This window comes from Pelophylax lessonae (assembly GCF_965119305.1).
Source record: "Pelophylax lessonae genome assembly, chromosome: 4".
NCBI lineage: Eukaryota > Metazoa > Chordata > Amphibia > Anura > Ranidae > Pelophylax > Pelophylax lessonae.
Window position 1 is genome coordinate 301,222,340 of NC_138771.1, and position 22,520 is coordinate 301,244,859.

The following is a 22,520-nucleotide window of genomic DNA, read 5'->3' on the forward strand; positions in this document are numbered from 1 at the left end:
AGTATGCAGAGGTTTGATTCTTCTGAGAGATATAATTAAAGGAACACTCTAACTACTACTTCAGTGATTTGAAGTGGTGATGGTGGGAGGAGTCAGAAACACTGCACATGCTGGGATATTTACAGTTATGTGCTGGGGGCTAGTTGCACCCCTAGCACATATGATTTAGGCAGCCAGAAAATGTCATGTCCTTATTCATACATGTATAAACAAGTACTGTACATGACATATTATGACAAAACACAACTAGTTATTAAAAAACCTATTGCAACAATTTAAACACACTAATGCACATACCTTTTCTACAAATTTTGCAGACTGCAGCCGGTTACTGCTGGCGGGTACTGCTGGTGCGGTTACTTTTGGTGGGTAATGCTGGTGGTACTGCTGGCAGGTAATGCTGGTCATGCGGGTACTGCTGGAGGAACAAATCATATAAATAAATCGCAATAATTGCAATTTTAGCAGCGCAAACTCTTCCAATAATGAATCCCCGTGCTAATGTGGTGTACCCATACAGTACTTTAAATAAATATATATATAATCACCAAAAAATACAATACTCAATGCAATCCTAATATTCAAAGATGGTTGATAAAGTGCTTCAGTGCAAAGTGTTAAATCTATAAATACATATAAACACTAAGAAAATTAAATAAAAAATACATGGAAAAATGATATATAAATATACAAGCTGTGCAGAAAAATAGAGTCCACTAATAAGCCAGAATGTGACGTGGACTCCTTTTAACCACTTCAATACCGGGCACTTTTCCTCCTTCCCGCCCAGGCCAATTTATAGCTTTTAGCGCTGTTGCATTTTGAGTGACAATTGCGCAGTCATGCAACACTGTACCTAAACCAACTTTATGTCATTTTTTCCCCACAAATAGAGCTTTCTTTTAGTGGTATTTGATCACCACAAGGTTTTTTCTTTTTTTGCTAAACAAATAAAAAAAGACCGAAAAGTTTGAAAAAAAAAAAAATTTTTTTTGTTTGTTATACAATTTTGTAAATAGATACATTTTTTCCTGCACTGATGAGGCCGCACTGACAGGCACTGATGAGGAGGCACTGATGGGGTATGACTGATGTGGTGGCACTTATATGTGGCACTGATAGGCAGCACTGGTGGGCACTGATAGGTAGCACTGTTATGCTGCATTTATGGGCACTGATAGATGGCACTGATGGGCACTGATAGGTGGCACTGATTGGCAGCACTGGTGGGCAATATGGGCACTGGTGGGGGGCACTGATAGATGGCAATGATGAGCACTGGTGGGCAGCTCTGATGGGGAGGGCACTCCCTGATTGCCTCCCTGATTGGCGCTCCCTGAGCCCTGATTGCCATCCCTGGTGGCCATGGTGGGCATCCCTGGGGTCATGGGTGGGCATCCCTGGGGTTATGGGTTGGCTTCCCTAGTGGTTCTAGTGGCACCCCCCCCAAGGGTCTGCACTGGTAATCAATGCTCTGGTTACCAGTGCAGACCCCCCCCCCCTGTCAGGCATGAACTGAGGAAAGCCGATCAACTGCACTGATTGGACACAGCTGGTCACATGGTAAAGAGCCTACATCAGTAGTACCAAGATCGGAGATGCAGCACCGATCGCCGCTCTGCGTGCCCCCCGGGGCGCGCAGAGTGCATTATCCTGCAGTCGTCATATGACGTCCAGTCAGGATAATGTAACCACCTTCCCGCCGTCATTTGCCTATAGGGCGGATGGGAAGTGGTTAAGGGTCATTGTTCTTTTCTTCCTTGTAGTCCCAGGTTTCCTCACAGAAAAGGGGTGTGCACACTGCTGGAGAAAGCAGCAGCTGCAGTAGAGAGCAGAGCCGCTGCTTCCTATGGCTCCTGTCACAGACGGAGTGCATTTCATATCACTCCGCCTGTGACAGAGCCGGAACTATACAGGAAGCAGCGGCTCTGTCACTGACATCCTATGTCTCCCGTGGCAGCCGGGAGATCGGCGGGAGACTTGGGATGTCTGCGCCTAGAGACTTATAGAGGAGCGGTGACTCCGTTCCTAAGACCATTGGAAATATGTGTTTTCCGATGGTCTTAGATGACCCCTGTGAAATAGTTGTTTGACTCCCAAAGGGGTCGCGACCCACAGGTTGAGAACCGCTGCTTTATAGTAGAGTGATAATGCTCTTCTTCTGCCTCTCGGTAATGCTCCTGAGCTGTCACTTTATCACACAATCTTCCAATGGAGGTTATAAGTTGCCATCTTAACACATTATGCAGGCATTGTCTATTGCTGTCACCAGCAAAAACAAAACAAACCCCCAAAGTGTGCATGCAGACAGGAAGTTGCTGCAAAAAATCTGAAGAAGATCCGCAGAGCTAGGATGCAACAAAGGGTAAAACTATGTGAAAACAATATTGAGTTTAAATTATTAATTACAGTTTACAATAGATAGTGCTTTAGCAAACTAGGGTTTACACCTCATTAAAAAGAACCTTTTTCATTTTATTTTCAGCTGCTTTGAGTTCAACTTGCCAAAACTTATAAAAGCAGGAAGGTAAACTGGGGGCATTCTGTACAACATTTGTGTATAGAACACCCCATTTATATTCTCTAATGCTTGTGGGATTGATTTAGAAATCGGAACACTGCTGGAAGACATCATCTGCCATAGGTCTTGGATGTTTGCTGAGATATTTTATAACAGGAGGGTCAAGCTCAATTTCACAGCGAGCCGCATCAGACTATATAGCATAAGACTAATATAAAAGGTTTCTTTTTTTTTATCATATTAAATAATTGCCTCTGCATTCAATTATTACTGATTATAGTAATAATTTAAGACTTAAAGGGTAACTCCACTTTCGTGGGGAAAAAATGAGCAAATAAAGAAATAAAAATCTAGTGTATACAATTGCGACAAAAATCATATTGTAACTGAATGCTATTGAAAATTACCTTTCCTTTTCAATCTGCAGCTGTTGTAATTTTCTGAAAATGCAATACAATATGGCTACCTGGAGCTGTTCTTTACACAGAATGTGTACTGACCACACCCCAGAAATATCATTTCCTGCTTGTGTGATTGGCTCACCAATTTTCCCAGAAGTCTGCACTAAGATACAAGTCAGATTTCTGGCATCCCCTGCAACAAAAATGTCATTTTTGGTGAGATACTCCCAATAGGAACACGTCTAAAGAGATGCAGGCCCAGCAGATTTCCTCATTAGAGCCCTGCAGCTGCCACAGCTGATAGATAATTATATAACCACTCCCATTAGACCCACTCAGCTCATAGGCACAGAGGAACAAACAATGATTTCTTCAGAATAACAAAAGGTAGGAATCTACAACAAAGATTGTTAAAATCCCTGCAGTATATAGAGATCACCCAGAGGGAAATGTTTTTTCTTAATAAAAGTGGAGTTACGCTTTAAGCTGTGAAGGGCAGGTGCAGACCGGCACAGAGCCACTCACACTCCTGTAGCATATGATGCAAGTCTGAAAAGGAGGGTCGCACACCTCTGGTGTCATCCACAGGAAACTTTATTGGAAACTGCTCATACCATGGTTCTGCCATGGTGTTCTGTCTGAGCAGTCTCCAATAAAGTTTCATGTGATTGATACCATCGGTGTGCGACCCTCCTTTTCAACTGGCATAAATTTGTATTATACTCATAATAAATATAAGCAGATGTCCAGAGTAACCCTCCCCATTCTGCTGCCAGGAAGAAACTGGGGAAGGAGCTGGGAAGCAGAAAGTGCAGGGTCTGGGGAAGGATCAGAGAAGGGATGGAGTCAGCTGAATGCTGATACCAGGGGAGGAAGAGATGAGGGGTTGCTGCGACTGCACAGAGATTTACAGGATCAGTAGAAGGAGTTCTGTCCTCCTCTCTGTTGTTGACTGCTAAGACAGGAGGGGGCAGAGACTAGAGGGGTGCTGCAGCTGCAGGAGAGGGGCGAGGGCCACATGAAATTGCCTAGCGGGCCGCATTTGGCCCACAGGCTTTGTGTTGGACACATGTTTTATAAGATTTTAAATTATTAAAGGGATGATGGTGCTTCTTCCTAACACAAAAAAGTAAGAATTTGCCACAATGTTTGCTCTGCATATTGCTTACCTGGGTTTTTTTAAGGCCTCACTTACACCTGCATTGATTAGTAAAACACATTAAAGCGTTCATCCTTTTAACATGCTTGCTTTTGTGATGCTCCTTTAAAGCTTTAATGAAGCTTGGCAAATGCCCTGTGTGTGTTGATTTTCTTTTTATTTGTAAGAGGAAGTGATGTCAAATGGGAAGTGATGAGGATTTGAGGCATTGTTAGGTGTTGGTGTGGTATCTGGTGTTTTTGTTTTTATTTTGGTGTTTTTGGAGGCTCAGTAGTACTCCCACATTTCAGTTTTCTACGAGGGGGTGGGGGTTTTTGATCTTTAGGTAGTAAAAGTAGGTTTTTGCCTCCGTCCCTTATGTCTGAAGAGTAGGGGGTTTTTGGTGTCTCAAGCCAAGGTTTGGGACTTTGTGGGCAATTAGTAAATTAAATTCAAAAAGTAAAATATTTGGGGTTTATTTCTGTTATATACATATAAACATACATCTCAATATTGTGAATATTGGTGTTTGGGTATAGGCCCAATGTGATTGAAGAAAAAGAGAGATTCTAGTGAATCTGTGACATATGTGGTAACTTGTGACATAAATCGGAATAAAATCTCTGTGTTTTCCTGTAGAATTTCCAGGAAAGGATATTTCACAGAGGTCATCCGAGCTCTGACGCGTTTCGGCTGTTAATCGCCTTTTTCAAAGAGTTTTTTGTCACCCAGCTGTAATGTATAGACAATAACATTTTCGTTATTGCAAATATACATATAAATAAAGTTTCAAAAGAATGAATTAGAAAGAAATAAAGTATTTGTACATACATCGGTTTACTTTGTTTCAGCAAAAAAAGCTTTCTCTGTATCCTCAGCAACTGCAGCAAGGAACCGTAATGTACCTTGGTCTGGAAAGATATATATTGTATATATATATGTTTAGTTTGTATTTTGGGGTTTTCTACCATATAATTTTAGTTGTTCATTTACTCACAGATTAAGTATATACGTCCATGTAAGCGTAACCCAATGGCTTGCAGCACTGTCATAGGAAGTTCATTCTAGAAGGATCATATGTATATTTTATTTTATTAGGATGCTTTTTGCATCCAATTTATAATATAATTTGTATCAATGCTGTAAGGTAGCTCTTATGGGTCTTTAAATGCCCATTATAAACTTACTTTTGCCAAGTAAAAGAAGGAGAGGTGTTTTTCAGCGCCACAGGTAGGATGCAGCTCTTTCCTCATAAAATGTTTCTAGAAGAGTACATGTGGATGGTTTCAGTGCTTTTACATCAATGGGTGTTTTGGCAATATTTATTAGTGACTTCAAATGGTTTTGTATGGATCAGTGAGATCCGTATAACTTACGTTTGAATTGAGATGGTGTGAGTGATCTTCTTCCAGAGCTGTAGGTCGGCGTCCGTCCTGTTCCCTCGCCTGGAGGGAAGTGAGGAGAGACATCGGCTCCCCAGCCTTTTAAAGCCGTTCGCGCATGCGCGGTTAGCGCTGCACGTACTTGGCTTTATTAGTCAGTGACGTGGCATCCCCATACTGCGCAGGCGCCTGGGTGATGCGCGCGCAGTATGGACCAGTCTGACTTGCGGCCGCCGACACGGAGAGAGAGGCGCAGAATCGTCTGACCGCGGTCAGATGGGAAGTTGACAGTTAACCCTTCCGGTCTCATTTGCAGCCCCTGTCTATTGGAACAGGGGCTTACCGTGCCGGGAGCAGATCTGAGGATGGAGATGTTTTGCCCTTTTGAAACAAAGTATATATATTGAAAATAAAAAACAATAATTGTTACAAAACATATAGTAATCTATATATATATATATAATAAAAGATATATAATATAAACAATGAAAATAGTTTTAACAGCAGTAATAATGTGAGAATTACCCACAGTGTTTTTCCATGAGGAATGTTATTGGTGTGCCTAATAGTCAGGCATATCAAAGATGTTTTCTCGGGGGTTTTTTGGGAGAACTCTTTATGTGGAGAATCATATATAGTCCTTTTAGTTTCTTTCTTTATTTAGGAGGTTGTTGGATCAAGCTTTTGGGGTGGATAGATGGATGGATGGGATATCTCTTTATTAGTTATAATTATAATTGTTTTGTTTCTATCATTTGGTATTTTTTAGAAAAATATATCAAAGGAAAAATAAAATAGATATTAATCTGTTTTACCTGAGGCGAAACCCTCAAGAAACGGTCTGAAACTTTCAGTTTCATTTAGACCTGGAAAGTTTGTGGCATTGAGACGCCTAATCCATCTCATTTCCATTTGCAAAAGTTTTTTGTTCCAGTCGCCTCCTCGTTGTGGTATGTGCATCCTTTCTAGGGCGATGAATGATACTTTAGGCATCTTATTTTTATGGGTGTATTTGACATGTCTGCCTAAGGGTAGATGAAAATTACAAATTTCCATGCTATGGATATGTTTATTGATTCTTTTTCCCATTTCCTGTTTTGTTTTACCCACATAAAAAGATCCGCACTCGCATCTCATAAGATACACAACTCCCCTCGTCTTACAGTTTACGTAATGGCGGGGTTTAAATTTTTCTCCATTTGGGAGGATAGTATTTGTGCATTTTTTGATCAAAAAATGCACAAATACTATCCTCCCAAATGGAGAAAAATTTAAACCCCGCCATTACGTAAACTGTAAGACGAGGGGAGTTGTGTATCTTATGAGATGCGAGTGCGGATCTTTTTATGTGGGTAAAACAAAACAGGAAATGGGAAAAAGAATCAATAAACATATCCATAGCATGGAAATTTGTAATTTTCATCTACCCTTAGGCAGACATGTCAAATACACCCATAAAAATAAGATGCCTAAAGTATCATTCATCGCCCTAGAAAGGATGCACATACCACAACGAGGAGGCGACTGGAACAAAAAACTTTTGCAAATGGAAATGAGATGGATTAGGCGTCTCAATGCCACAAACTTTCCAGGTCTAAATGAAACTGAAAGTTTCAGACCGTTTCTTGAGGGTTTCGCCTCAGGTAAAACAGATTAATATCTATTTTATTTTTCCTTTGATATATTTTTCTAAAAAATACCAAATGATAGAAACAAAACAATTATAATTATAACTAATAAAGAGATATCCCATCCATCCATCTATCCACCCCAAAAGCTTGATCCAACAACCTCCTAAATAAAGAAAGAAACTAAAAGGACTATATATGATTCTCCACATAAAGAGTTCTCCCAAAAAACCCCCGAGAAAACATCTTTGATATGCCTGACTATTAGGCACACCAATAACATTCCTCATGGAAAAACACTGTGGGTAATTCTCACATTATTACTGCTGTTAAAACTATTTTCATTGTTTATATTATATATCTTTTATTATATATATATATATAGATTACTATATGTTTTGTAACAATTATTGTTTTTTATTTTCAATATATATACTTTGTTTCAAAAGGGCAAAACATCTCCATCCTCAGATCTGCTCCCGGCACGGTAAGCCCCTGTTCCAATAGACAGGGGCTGCAAATGAGACCGGAAGGGTTAACTGTCAACTTCCCATCTGACCGCGGTCAGACGATTCTGCGCCTCTCTCTCCGTGTCGGCGGCCGCAAGTCAGACTGGTCCATACTGCGCGCGCATCACCCAGGCGCCTGCGCAGTATGGGGATGCCACGTCACTGACTAATAAAGCCAAGTACGTGCAGCGCTAACCGCGCATGCGCGAACGGCTTTAAAAGGCTGGGGAGCCGATGTCTCTCCTCACTTCCCTCCAGGCGAGGGAACAGGACGGACGCCGACCTACAGCTCTGGAAGAAGATCACTCACACCATCTCAATTCAAACGTAAGTTATACGGATCTCACTGATCCATACAAAACCATTTGAAGTCACTAATAAATATTGCCAAAACACCCATTGATGTAAAAGCACTGAAACCATCCACATGTACTCTTCTAGAAACATTTTATGAGGAAAGAGCTGCATCCTACCTGTGGCGCTGAAAAACACCTCTCCTTCTTTTACTTGGCAAAAGTAAGTTTATAATGGGCATTTAAAGACCCATAAGAGCTACCTTACAGCATTGATACAAATTATATTATAAATTGGATGCAAAAAGCATCCTAATAAAATAAAATATACATATGATCCTTCTAGAATGAACTTCCTATGACAGTGCTGCAAGCCATTGGGTTACGCTTACATGGACGTATATACTTAATCTGTGAGTAAATGAACAACTAAAATTATATGGTAGAAAACCCCAAAATACAAACTAAACATATATATATACAATATATATCTTTCCAGACCAAGGTACATTACGGTTCCTTGCTGCAGTTGCTGAGGATACAGAGAAAGCTTTTTTTGCTGAAACAAAGTAAACCGATGTATGTACAAATACTTTATTTCTTTCTAATTCATTCTTTTGAAACTTTATTTATATGTATATTTGCAATAACGAAAATGTTATTGTCTATACATTACAGCTGGGTGACAAAAAACTCTTTGAAAAAGGCGATTAACAGCCGAAACGCGTCAGAGCTCGGATGACCTCTGTGAAATATCCTTTCCTGGAAATTCTACAGGAAAACACAGAGATTTTATTCCGATTTATGTCACAAGTTACCACATATGTCACAGATTCACTAGAATCTCTCTTTTTCTTCAATCACATTGGGCCTATACCCAAACACCAATATTCACAATATTGAGATGTATGTTTATATGTATATAACAGAAATAAACCCCAAATATTTTACTTTTTGAATTTAATTTACTAATTGCCCACAAAGTCCCAAACCTTGGCTTGAGACACCAAAAACCCCCTACATTTCAGTTTTCTGGCAGATCTCCAGCTCCTCAGTTTCCCAGCTCAGTAGCACATTCCAAAAATATTAGAATAGTGGGATTCTCCTAAACTCCCGCTCAGGGTACCATTCCATCAATACATTGTTCAGTTGTACATTCTCCCCTCAGCAGTACTGTGGCATTACTTGGAAAGCCTTCTAAAATGGCAGATAATTAGCAAAACAAAATGGTTGATTCTGACAATTCCATTCCATGCGCAGTTTAGACCTCCCTTCTCTCTCTCTGTCTCTTTCTCTCTGTTCTCCTGTAACTATTGAGAATACAGATAAGTGTGAAACCAGGAATGTTAATTGCCATAGAGAAGAAGTTACAGGCAACATCTGTATAGAAAAGAATATGTATTGCTTGCCAAACTAGTTAGGAAAATATGTATCTGTGACGTAACTGCTGATATATATGTGATGTATACTATATTTGGTTACTTGGCAAACTGACTTGAATTGTTCCTAAGTCTTCTTCGCTAGCAAATAAAAAGGTTTGTTTTCCTGAAGTTTGCATCCAGACTCCATTTCTGGTTTCCAAAAACTGTTTGCTGCTACAGTATCCCTCCATTCAATGGCACATTTTTTTCTCCCCACTGTTCAGTAGTACACCCCCCCATGGTCAGTAGTACCCCATCCGCTCAGTAGTACATTTCTCACCTCCCCTACTCAGTAGTACCCTCCCACTTAGTAGTACATTTTCTATACCCCCCCTCCACTCAGTAGTACATTAGTAGTACATTACCACCTCCCCAGCTCCCACCTCAATAGTACCCAGTAGTAGTAGATCCTTCTGATCCTCAATTCTGATGATCTTCTGTTCTGCTGTTTTGATCTCCTGCTCTGTTTATTCTCCGCCGCTCAGTTTCCCACTTGGTCCTCATCCTGGTCCCTACTCCCTTTCCTGTTGTATCACTCCCTCGCTAAACACCATGTGTGATGTCTCCTGACCCCTTGTTCCAGTTTCTACTCACCTTCATGCTGCTCTATGCTGAACACCAGAGCATGGAGGTGAACACAAAGCACAGCTAACTCTGAATAAGTGCCCCGCAACAGCTGCAGGTACGGTTAGGAACTGCTGTCATAGGCTTTATTTACACTTGCAATTGAGGGCAGTTGAGCAACTGAAGAAATGTAAAAATAAAAATTGTTTAAAAAAGTAAACAATATACCTTCCTATCTATTTACTAATGCTAGCAGGATTAAAAATACTTCATGTTTATCGAGAGAGTCAGGGCCGGCTTGGCCTACCAGGATACCGGGAAATTTCCCGGTAGGCTGGCAAGTCCCCCTGCGCTGAGGCTGCTAAAACCTGTAAAAAAAATGGCCGCAGTCGGCCGACATGCGCACTGCGCATGCACCGCCACCACTCAGGAAAGCCCGTAAATGTTCAGCTATTCCTGGGCAGACGGCGCATACGCTGTGACATGTTGGCACCCGGCCGCGCCATTTTTAAATGTAAGGCGCCTCACTAAAAGGTAAGTGAGACTCCTCCGCAGCCCCTGCATCTTCTCGGGAGATGCAGTGCTGCGGGCATGGTACAGGAGATTCTCTTGTACCATGCCCGCAGCACTGCATCTCCTGCACTATGTCCATAGCCCTACATCTCCAGTACCATGTCCACAGCCCTGCTTCTCCTGTACCATGTCCACAGCCCTGCATCTCCTGCACTATGCCCGCAACCCTTTCATCTCCTGTACCATGTCCGCAGCCCCTGCATCTCCTGCAAAATGCCTGCAACCCCTGCATCTCCTGCATCATGCCCACAGCCCCTGCATCTCCTACAAAATGCCTTCAACCCCTGCATCTCCTGCACCATGCCCACAGCCCCTGCACCAAGCCCGCAACCTCTGCATCTTCTGTACCATGTCCGCAGCCCCTGCACCATGCCCACAGCCCCTGAATCTCTTGCACCTTGCCCGCAACCTCTGCATCTCCTGTACCATGTCTGCAGCCTCTGCACCATGCCCACAGCCCCTGCATCTCCTGTACCATGTCCGCAGCCCCTGCACCATGTCCACAGGCCCTGCATCTCCTGCACCATGCCCACAGCCTCTGCATCTCCTGCACAATGTCTGCAGCCCCTGCACCATGCCCGCAGCCCCTGCATCTCCTGCACCATGCCCACAGCCCCTGCATCTCTTGTACCATGTCCGCAGCCCCTACACTATGCCCACAGCCCCTGCATTTCCTGCACCATGCCCACAACCCTGCATCTCCAGTACCATCTCCACAGCCCTGCATCTCCTGTACCATGTCCACAGCCCTGCATCTCCTGCACCATGCCCACAACCCCTGCATCTCCTGCACCATGCCTGCAACCCCTGCATCTCCTGCACCATGCCTGCAACCCCTGCATCTCCTGCTATGTCCGCAGCCCCTGCATCTGCTGCACCATGTCCGCAACCCCTGCATCTCCTGCACCATGTCTGCAGCCCCTGCATCTCCTGTACCATACCCGCAACCCCTGCATCTCCTGCCATGTCCGCAGCCCCTGCATCTGTTGCACCATGTCCGCAGCCCCTGCATCTCCTGTACCATGCCCTCAGCCTTTGGATCTCCTACGCCCTGTCCGCAGCTCCTGCATCTCCTGCACCATGTCCGCAGCCTCTGCATCTCCTGCACCGTGTCTGCAGCCTCTGCATCTTTTCTACCATGTCCGCAACCCCTGCATCTCCTGCACCATGTCCGCAGCCTCTGCATCTCCTGCACAGTGTCTGCAGCCTCTGTATCTCCTGTACCATGTCCGCAGCACCTGCATCTGCTGTACCATATCTGCAGCCCCTGAATCTCCTGTACCATGTCCGCAGTCCCTGCATCTCCTGCACCATGCCCAGAGCCTCTGACATGTCCTCCTATACCATGTCCGCAGCCTCTGACATTTCCTGTACCATGCTCACACAGCCTATGACCACCTCCTGTATCATGTCAGCACTTTTACACCACTTTTAACTGGAATTAGCTTATATATATATATATATATATATATATATATATATATATATATATAAATAAAAAGCCCTATATGCTTTTATATCTGTCTTATCTATGTATAATACACTCTTCAAATGTGCTTTAAAATGCATGATTTTCCATTTTATGAACAAGAAAATAATGGCGTTATGTTGTTGGGTCGGTATAATAATGCTATGAAGCTGGTATGAAATTTTTTCCAGGGCTGAATTTTATTCCCAGTCCGGCCCTGGGGAGAGTTTAGTTCCACTTTAACCACATACAGTATGTGTCCTGTAGTCTTTGATGTACATACAATTTTCAGCAGTCATTTAAAATATCCAGCAGGAGGCAGCATACATTAACAAACTGTTTATTAAGCAGTAGATTAAACAGTAATATATTAAGCAGCAATAGCATTAGCGGTAAAAATGTCTGTCACATGGTGTGATGTAATTTCATGCTGCGCTATCAAATGCCAGGAGTGATCAACTCTAATTAGCAATTATGTATAATAAAAGTAAGCCTAGCATCTAACTGCACTTAAATATGAGCCTAGTGCCTTTAATGCAATAAGTATATCAACTTGGGCAGCTCACCTGTCAGAATATTGTGAGTTTTTCAGTCTGCTGCATCTAATTTGCTTTTTTGACTGAATTAATTGTGAACATTTTGTTACAAATTGGTACAATGATTTTACATTGTATTGGTCAAGAATGATTATAGTACAGTTTATGATATAGTGACAGCATAAGATCACTGCATCTGTTAACATTCTGACAACTGTTCTGTATATTGATACAAAAGTAGGTTTATGGAGTGGGCATCTGATAGATAGTTTTCTTTACAAAATTAAGAGTAATGAAATACCGTCCTGTACTCCTTTGGAACAATAATTGGAAATTACAACTGTGTTATAATCCAATTTGTCTATCTAGTTATCTCAAGCAATGGTGAAATCCATTACATTGCTTTCCACTATTGGACCACATAGATACAGTTAATGGGATGCATATATTGTAAAATAAGCAATAAACTAAGGAGGCGATTGGGAAATGACATAAATCCAGACTTGTGATTGCGGAGTGTATTTGCTTTGGAGTGGCAAGTCGGTAACTACTGATCAGACTAGTTAATAATTGTGGGTCTGCTCAATAATTTCTAAGAGCTTTTGCTGTTCCTAATGTAGGTGATTATTTTAATGTCATGTTACAGAAAGCAAAATTGTTTGACTGACAATCCTGTAACAGTGAACAGTGAATTGAAGAATATTGGCAAGACGACTGTAAAATTACCACACTGTCATCTATTGAATTTCTCCTTCTAAGTACTTTTCACATAGATTGATGTTACAAAAAACCTGTGTTGTGAGGTTTTCTTGCAGTGACAGAACCAATATTCCAAAAAAGATAAGTGCTGTACAGCACCCCACTCCTGCGCTCAGAACCTGGTCCTCAGGCTGCCTCAATCCCGGAACTAGTGCTAGTACTTGGCATCCATTATGGCTAGGCTTTGCTGCCCCTTACGACCGGGGCGGTCGACCAGACACTGTAGATACAAAACAAAGAAAGGGCTCACCAGCCTAGCGCATTATCCTCAGCGAGTTTATTAAATCAAGATAAATATCAGCTACTCACAAACATTAGTGAAATACAAGCACATCAATTCCATAGAGCCGCCTCATAGTAGAGGTCCGATATCTCGTTGAAAGCAGAGGGCTGCTTTCAACGAGATATCGGACCTCTACTATGAGGCGGCCCTATGGAATTGATGTGCCTGTATTTCACGAATGTTTGTGAGTAGCTGATTTTGATCTTGATTTAATAAACTCGCTGAGGATAATGCGCTAGGCTGGTGCGCCCTTTCTTTGTTTTGTATCGACAGAACCAATATCACTGATCTGCTTTCAGCTGTAAATCAAGATTTTGTAAATTAGATGGAAAAGTTCATTATACAGTTCAGCAACTGGAGAATACATTAAATATTAGTCCTGAAATGTATTTGAATGGTCTCCTGCAAATCAACTGTAAATGTCATCCATTTACCTTGTAGGTAGCAATAAGTGTAATAAACCATGTGGCATAGAATAGCTCTAATTGATCAACAGAGGCAGCTTTAACAAGTAAAACAAAAATGTGATAATAGTGTAAAGGTAATACATAAAAGTAGCTTATGCATAAAACTGAAGCAAAGGAAAATAAGGATGTTGCACTTGGGATCTAATTATGAACAACACCTATACTTTTGTTCAGGGTCTTAACTGACAACTCCAGGGCCCATTAAGTTAAACATTCCTCTGTGTACATGTGTAAATAGGTCTCTCTTCAACCTAGAATTTGGTCCTCCATACAACACTAAACTTTAGGTTAGGTCCATTTTAGATGTAACTATACATGTCAAAGGCTACTCTGCAAGACAACCGATTGCCAGGTGTGTGCCTAGAAGAACCTTATCTTATGCTGTTCAGCCTCCATATCTCCATATCCAAAAAGGACTGAAATATAAGGCAAAAGAAGGGCACTGTAGAAAGAATTCCAGATTATGTTCTCACGCATAAAAACATTTTGATGCTAGTTCCTCAAAATTCTGACTCTGAATTTCTAGCAAAGCTGATGTCAAACCGAAATATGTTTTCTGCCTACAGTAGAAAACTCATTAGAGTATATAATATAAATATATATATATATATATATATACTGTGTGTATATATATATATATATATATATATACATACAGTATCTCACAAAAGTTAATACACCCCTCTTATTTTTGTAAATATTTTATTCTATCTTTTCGTGTGACAACACTGAAGAAATTACTCTTTGCTACAATGTAATGTAATGAATGTACAGCTTGTATAACAGTGTAAATTTCCTATCCTCCTAATCATCCAACACACAGCCAACAAAAGTGAGTACACCCTAAGTCAGAATGTCCAAAATGGACCCAATTAGCCACTTTCCCTCCCCAGTGTCTTGTGACTCATTAGCAGTGGCGGCCGATGCATAGGGGCGCCAGGGCGCCGCCCCCCCTGAAAAAAGGAAGAAAAAAAAAAAAGATAAAAAAAAAAAAAAAGATTGCAAAACGAGCAATAAAGTTTGAAAAAAAAAAAATTGCGTTCGCCGCCGCCGCCAGCCGATGTGGAGGGGGTGGGGGGGTGGGGTTACCACCCAGAAGAGGCGCCGATTGGCTGCCTTCTGGGGGGCGTGGGGGGCGTAACCTGGGCGCAAGGCAGATTCCTTGGAAACCCCCACTTCGTGGATTCCTGGCTGTGATTGGTCCAGCCTCCAGCCTGGACCAATCACAGCATCCAGGACATCCAACGCTGACCCCGCTGACGTCACTCGCAGCAGTGGACCGGACCGCGGGCGATGGAGTCGGGTGGACACCGGACGGGAGTGACGGCGGCACCGGAGAGGAGACCAGACCACCGGAGGTCATCTGCTGGAAGAAGACATCACCACCGGTGAGTCCTTGTGGTCCTCCTGTCAGTCCTCCATGACCATCCATCCAGCTTTTCCACCGCCATCCCCCTATGCTCTGCCTCATCCCATGAGTCATGGGATGAGGCAGAGCAGAGGGGGATGGCGGTGGAAAGGCTGGATGGATGGTCATCATGGGCCATGACCATCCATCCATCCATCCATCCAGCCTTTCCACCGCCGTCCCCCTCTGCTCTGCCTCATCCCATGACCATCCATCCATTCCAGCCTTTCCACCGCCATCCCCCTCTGCTCTGCCTCATCCCATGACCATCCATCCATCCAGCCTTTCCATCGCCATCCCCCTCTGCTCTGCCTCATCCCATGACCATCCATCCATCCATCCAGCCTTTCCACCGCCGTCCCCCTCTGCTCTGCCTCATCCCATGACCATCCATCCATCCAGCCTTTCCACCGCCATCCCCCTCTGCTCTGCCTCATCCCATGACCATCCATCCATCCATCCATCCAGCCTTTCCACCGCCGTCCTCCTCTGCTCTGCCTCATCCCATGACCATCCATCCATCCAGCCTTTCCACCGCCATCCCCCTCTGCTCTGCCTCATCCCATGACCATCCATCCATCCAGCCTTTCCACCGCCATCCCCCTCTGCTCTGCCTCATCCCATGACCATCCATCCATCCAGCCTTTCCACCGCCATCCCCCTCTGCTCTGCCTCATCCCATGACCATCCATCCATCCATCCATCCATCCAGCCTTTCCACCGCCGTCCCCCTCTGCTCTGCCTCATCCCATGACCATCCATCCATCCAGCCTTTCCACCGCCATCCCCCTCTGCTCTGCCTCATCCCATGACCATCCATCCATCCATCCATCCATCCAGCCTTTCCACCGCCATCCCCCTCTGCTCTGCCTCATCCCATGACCATCCATCCATCCAGCCTTTCCACCGCCGTCCCCCTCTGCTCTGCCTCATCCCATGACCATCCATCCATCCAGCCTTTCCACCGCCATCCCCCTCTGCTCTGCCTCATCCCATGACCATCCATCCAGCCTTTCCACCGCCGTCCCCCTCTGCTCTGCCTCATCCCATGACCATCCATCCATCCAGCCTTTCCACCGCCATCCCCCTCTGCTCTGCCTCATCCCATGACCATCCATCCATCCAGCCTTTGCACCGCCATCCCCCTCTGCTCTGCCTCATCCCATGACCATCCATCCATCCAGCCTTTCCACCGCCATCCCCCTCTGCTCTGCCTCATCCCATGACCATCCATCCATCCAGCCTTTCCACCGCCATCCCCCTCTGCTCTGCCTCATCCCATGACCATCCATCCATCCAGCCTTTCCACCGCCATCCCCCTCTGCTCTGCCTCATCCCATGACCATCCATCCATCCATCCATCCATCCAGCCTTTCCACCGCTGTCCCCCTCTGCTCTGCCTCATCCCATGACCATCCATCCATCCAGCCTTTCCACCGCCATCCCCCTCTGCTCTGCCTCATCCCATGACCATCCATCCATCCATCCATCCATCCAGCCTTTCCACCGCCGTCCCCCTCTGCTCTGCCTCATCCCATGACCATCCATCCATCCAGCCTTTCCACCGCCATCCCCCTCTGCTCTGCCTCATCCCATGACCATCCATCCATCCAGCCTTTCCACCGCCGTCCCCCTCTGCTCTGCCTCATCCCATGACCATCCATCCAGCCTTTCCACCGCCATCCCCCTCTGCTCTGCCTCATCCCATGACCATCCATCCATCCAGCCTTTCCACCGCCGTCCCCCTCTGCTCTGCCTCATCCCATGACCATCCATCCATCCAGCCTTTCCACCGCCATCCCCCTCTGCTCTGCCTCATCCCATGACCATCCATCCATCCAGCCTTTCCCACCGCCGTCCCCCTCTGCTCTGCCTCATCCCATGACCATCCATCCATCCTTTCCACCACCATCCCCCTCTGCTCTGCCTCATCCCATGGCCATCCATCCATCCATCCAGCCTTTCCCACCACCATCCCCCTCTGCTCTGCCTCATCCCATGACCATCCATCCATCCTTTCCACCACCATCCCCCTCTGCTCTGCCTCATCCCATGGCCATCCATCCATCCAGCCTTTCCACCGCCATCCCCCTCTGCTCTGCCTCATCCCATGACCATCCATCCATCCAGCCTTTCCACCGCCATCCCCCTCTGCTCTGCCTCATCCCATGACCATCCATCCATCCAGCCTTTCCACCGCCATCCCCCTCTGTTCTGCCTCATCCCATGACCATCCATCCATCCAGCCTTTCCACCGCCATCCCCCTCTGCTCTGCCTCATCCCATGACCATCCATCCATCCAGCCTTTCCACTGCCATCCCCCTCTGCTCTGCCTCATCCCATGACCATCCCTCCCACTGCCATCCCTCTCTGCCTCATGCCCTCATCCCTCCCACCGCCATCCCTTTGCCTGATCCCATCTCTCCCACCACCATCCCTCTGCCTGATCCCATCTCTCCCACCACCATCCCTCTGCCTGATCCCATCTCTCCCACCACCATCCCTCTGCCTGATCCCATCTCTCCCACTGCCATACCTCTGCAGGGGGCATGTACGCTGGTCACTGTATTGAAAGGGGGCATGCACGCTGGTCACTGCATTGAAAGGGGGCATGTACGCTGGTCACTACATTGAAAGGGGGCATGTACGCTGGTCACTACATTGAAAGGGGGCATGTACGCTGGTCACTACATTGAAAGGGGGCATGCACGCTGGTCACTGCATTGAAAGGGGGCATGTACGCTGGTCACTACATTGAAAGGGGGCATGTACGCTGGTCACTACATTGAAAGGGGGCATGTATGCTGGTCACTACATTGAAAGGGGGCATGTATGCTGGTCACTACATTGAAAGGGGGCATGTATGCTGGTCACTACATTGAAAGGGGGCATGTACGCTGGTCACTACATTGAAAGGGGGCATGTACGCTGGTCACTACATTGAAAGGGGGCCTGTATACTGGTCACTACATTGAAAGGGGGCCTGTATACTGGTCACTACATTGAAAGGGGGCCTGTATACTGGTCACTACATTGAAAGGGGGCCTGTATACTGGTCACTACATTGAAAGGGGGCATGTACGCTGGTCACTACATTGAAAGGGGGCATGTACGCTGGTCACTACATTGAAAGGGGGCATGTACTGTGTGGTCTGTGCTAGGGGGTCTGTACTGTGGGGTTTGTACAAGGGGCCTGTACTGTGGGGTTTGTGCTAGGGAGTCTGTACTGTGGGGTTTGTACAAGGGGCCTGTACTGTGGGGTTTGTGCCACTCTGTCAGTGTATCCCATAATAGGGCCCCTGCTCCCTATTATGGGATATACTAGTACTGATGGAGCCCTTAATATGTGATATATTGGGAGAATTGGTTCACGCAAGCAAAATACAGGGGACAAAATGGGTGGGGTCTATAAGGGGTGTGGCTTCTGAGAAATGGGAGGGGCCAAAATAGAAGGGCAGGGTCTTGCGCCCCCCCATCTTAAAACTTCACCAGCCGCCACTGCTCATTAGTGTTACAAGGTCTCAGGTGTGAATGGGGAGCAGGTGTGTTAAATTTGGTGTGATTGCTCTCACTCTCTCATACTGGACACTGGAAGTTCAACATGGCACCTCATGGCAAAGAACTCTCTGAGGATCTGAAAAAAAAAAAATTGTTGCTCTACATAAAGATGGCCTAGGCAATAAGAAGATTGCCAAGACCCTGAAACTGAGCTGCAGCACGGTGGTCAAGACCATACAGCGGTTTAGCAGTACAGGTTCCAATCAGAACAGGGCTCGCCATGGTCGACCAAAGAAGTTGACTGCACGTTCTCAGCGTCATATCCAGAGGTTGCCTTTGGGAAATAGACGTATGAGTGCTGCCAGCATTGCTGCAGAGGTTGAAGGGGTGGAGAGTCAGCCTGTCAGTGCTCAGACCATACGCCGCACACTGCATCAAATTGGTCTGCATGACTGTCATCCCAGAAGGAAGCTTCTTATAAAGATGATGCACAAGAAATAGAAACAGTTTGAAGACAAGCAGACTAAGGACATGGATTACTGGAATCATGTCCTGCGGACTGATGAGACCAAGATAAATTTATTTGTTTCAGATGGTGTCAAGTGTGTGTGGAGGCAACCAGGTGAGGCGTACAAAGACAAGTGTGTCTTGCCTACAGTCAAGAATGGTGGGGGGAGTGTCATGGTCTGGGGCTGCATGAGTGCTGCCAGCACTGGGGAGCTACAGTTCATTGAGGGAACCATTAATGCCAACATGTACTGTGACATGGGATAGGCATAAGGCTATCCTTCATATAAGATAGGGCCAGGGACTATTCATAGGATTCAGATATATTGGGCAGACTAGATGGGCCAAATGGTTCTTATCTGCCGACACATTCTATGTTTCTATGTTTCTATGACATACTGAAGCAGAGCATGATTCCCTCCCTTCGGAGACTGAGCCTTAGGGCAGTATTCCAACATGATAACGACCCCAAACACACCTGCAAGACAACTGCCTTGCTAAAGAAGCTGTGGGTAAAGGTGATGGACTGGCCAAGCATGTCTCCAGACCTAAACCCTATTGAGTATCCTTGGGGCATCCTCAAATGGAAGGTGAAGGAGCACAAGGTCTCTAACATCCAGCAGCTCTGTTATGTCGTCATGAAGGAGTGGAAGACGACTCCAGTGGAAACCTGTGAACTCACTTTTATTGCCAGCGGTTTTGTTGCCAGCAGTTTAGAAATTTATGGCTGTGTGTTGAGTTATTTTGAGGGGACAGCAAATTCACACTGTTATACAAGCTGTACACTCACTACTTTAAATTGTAGCAAAGTGTAATTTCTTCAGTGTTGTCACATGAAAAGATATAATCAAATATTGACAAAAATGTGAGGCGTGTACTCACTTTTGTGAGATATTGTATAATCAGAATTTAAAAAACTATATTCATGGTCACATTGTATTCCAATTATTTCTAGCCTACTCCTATTACTTTGAACTACCTTAAAGTTTGTAAACTTGCTTTGTGAAGATCCCTACACTTTTACTTCCTTCTGGAAGAATTCCAGGCATGGTAAATGTTTACATAGTTAGTTACATTGGTCCAGCTTGGATATATATCATACTTGGCCGATGCCACTGGAAGCTGGAAATCACTGAAAGAGATACTACTACTCCACTTGCCTCTGGATCCTGTACTGAGCGGCCGGTATGATGCATTGTAAATACATGAGGTTGGCCGCTCAACACAGCAGCCATTCAAAGAATGCTTTGCATTTTCTGAATAAATGCAAAATGTTCTCTGATTAAATGAGGTGGAGAGGTGGGGCTGTGACATATCGCCTCTCCACCTCGCCCAATCAGAGAATGCTTTGCATTCATTTAGAAGCGCATTAAGCCCTGGATCAGTCTCATGAGTTGCCATCTCCCAGCATCATAACAACCAATGACACTCAAGGGCCAGAATGCACAGAGTCCTTCTTTTCCATGGTTATGGTTCATCTGCACCATGGCAACACATAACTCTGATCCAGGGCAGGGGTGGTATACAGAGCCATCCCCAGGACTCAGAAGAAGTTAGAAGTCTGTCTCCTTCAGTCTTGCTCCACCTCCTGCCCTCTTCTGCACTGTTGGAGCTAAAGGGTAGGGATCTGATGTGAAGAGGGGACTGTGAGATTGGATAGCTCTGTGATGGGGGGCTGTGCGACTTGGGGTAATTTTGTTGGAGGGCCTATGTAAATGGGGGGGCACTGTGATGGGGGACACTCCTATACAGGGTGCCTTTTATGTATAGGGGTGATTCTGATGTAGGGCTCTCTTGTATAGGGTCATCTCTGATGTATAGGGGGGCTCTGATCTAAGGGAGGCTCTAATGTGATGGAGGCCTCTGATATCAAGGGGGACCTCTGATGGGATTGGGGGCATCTCATGTGAAGTTCATTTCATCAAGGCAGTTGTTTCCATCAATGCAGGCTCAGGTGTGACCTATGATTTTGCATACTTTTAAAGGGTGTTGCAATTAAAAAAAAAAGATTGAGAAATGCTGGTCTATAATAACAAGTAATTCCTTTTATGTTCATGTTTCAGCTCCCAGAGGTTGCATGCCCTTGAAAATGACAAGGAAACAATTATAATCAGAAGTCGCTGAAAAGCATTTTCTATATCACTGGAGATCAGAGTCTAAATTAAGTCTGACTAATCCATTACTGAAGTCAGTTAATGTCATTGTGGATAAAATGATATGAAACGTGATTTTGTAATATTGCTATTCATACTGGGTCATGGTCATATGCTTTGTAATTAGTATTTGTTTTCTTCTGGCAATAAAAAAAAAAAAAAAAACAGGAAACCATTACCTGAGTTTCGACCCCTCAGAACACCATGTCCTAAGAAAAGCTGAGGTGGAATGTTCCCATAGATTGATCTAGGTTTAATGCTGTGCTGGAATTAATGTCTGCAGGACATGTATCTCAAGAAACTTCGAGGCTGACTATAAACTTTATAAGATTTGGGTTAATCATTTCTGGGGAATGAAACACAGCCTATTGTTGATTTAAAATTAATCCCAGTGTGATTCATATAAACGACATATAAACGAATGTCAAAAGACTTTGCAATTAACCTAGAAGCAAAACTGGAATGAAAGCAGTTGTACCTCATATGTAAACTGATGATAGATATCACTACACACAGAGACATCACTCCATTTTCCTAATGTATCAATAAAGGGACTTGTTCCATCATCTTCTTCCTCAGCTACAGTCAGTGGTGTATTTTGATTTTGTGCTGCCCTAGGCAGGACTAAATCTGGGCCCCCCCCCCCCCCCCATCCTATGTAAATTTGCCCCACTCCCTTTTTAACAGATGTGACTCCCTTAACAAATTGAAGGACTGAAAGTCCCAGCATGAACTCCTGAGATCTCACGAGAGGGGGAGGGAGTGGGTGAGTTTGAGAGAGAGGGGGGCGGGTGAGAGGAGATGAGAGGGGGGATGAGAGAGAGGGGGGATGAGAGAGAGGAGGGGATGAGAGAGAGGGGGGAGATAAGAGGGGGGGGTGTGTGAGAGAGAGAGACGGGGTTAAGAGAGAGGGAGGGAGGGTGAGAGAGAGGGATGGTTGAGAGAGAGAGGGGGGGGTGAGAGAGAGAGGGGGGGGATGAGAGAGGCGACTCTAGCAACCAGGAGCCAAT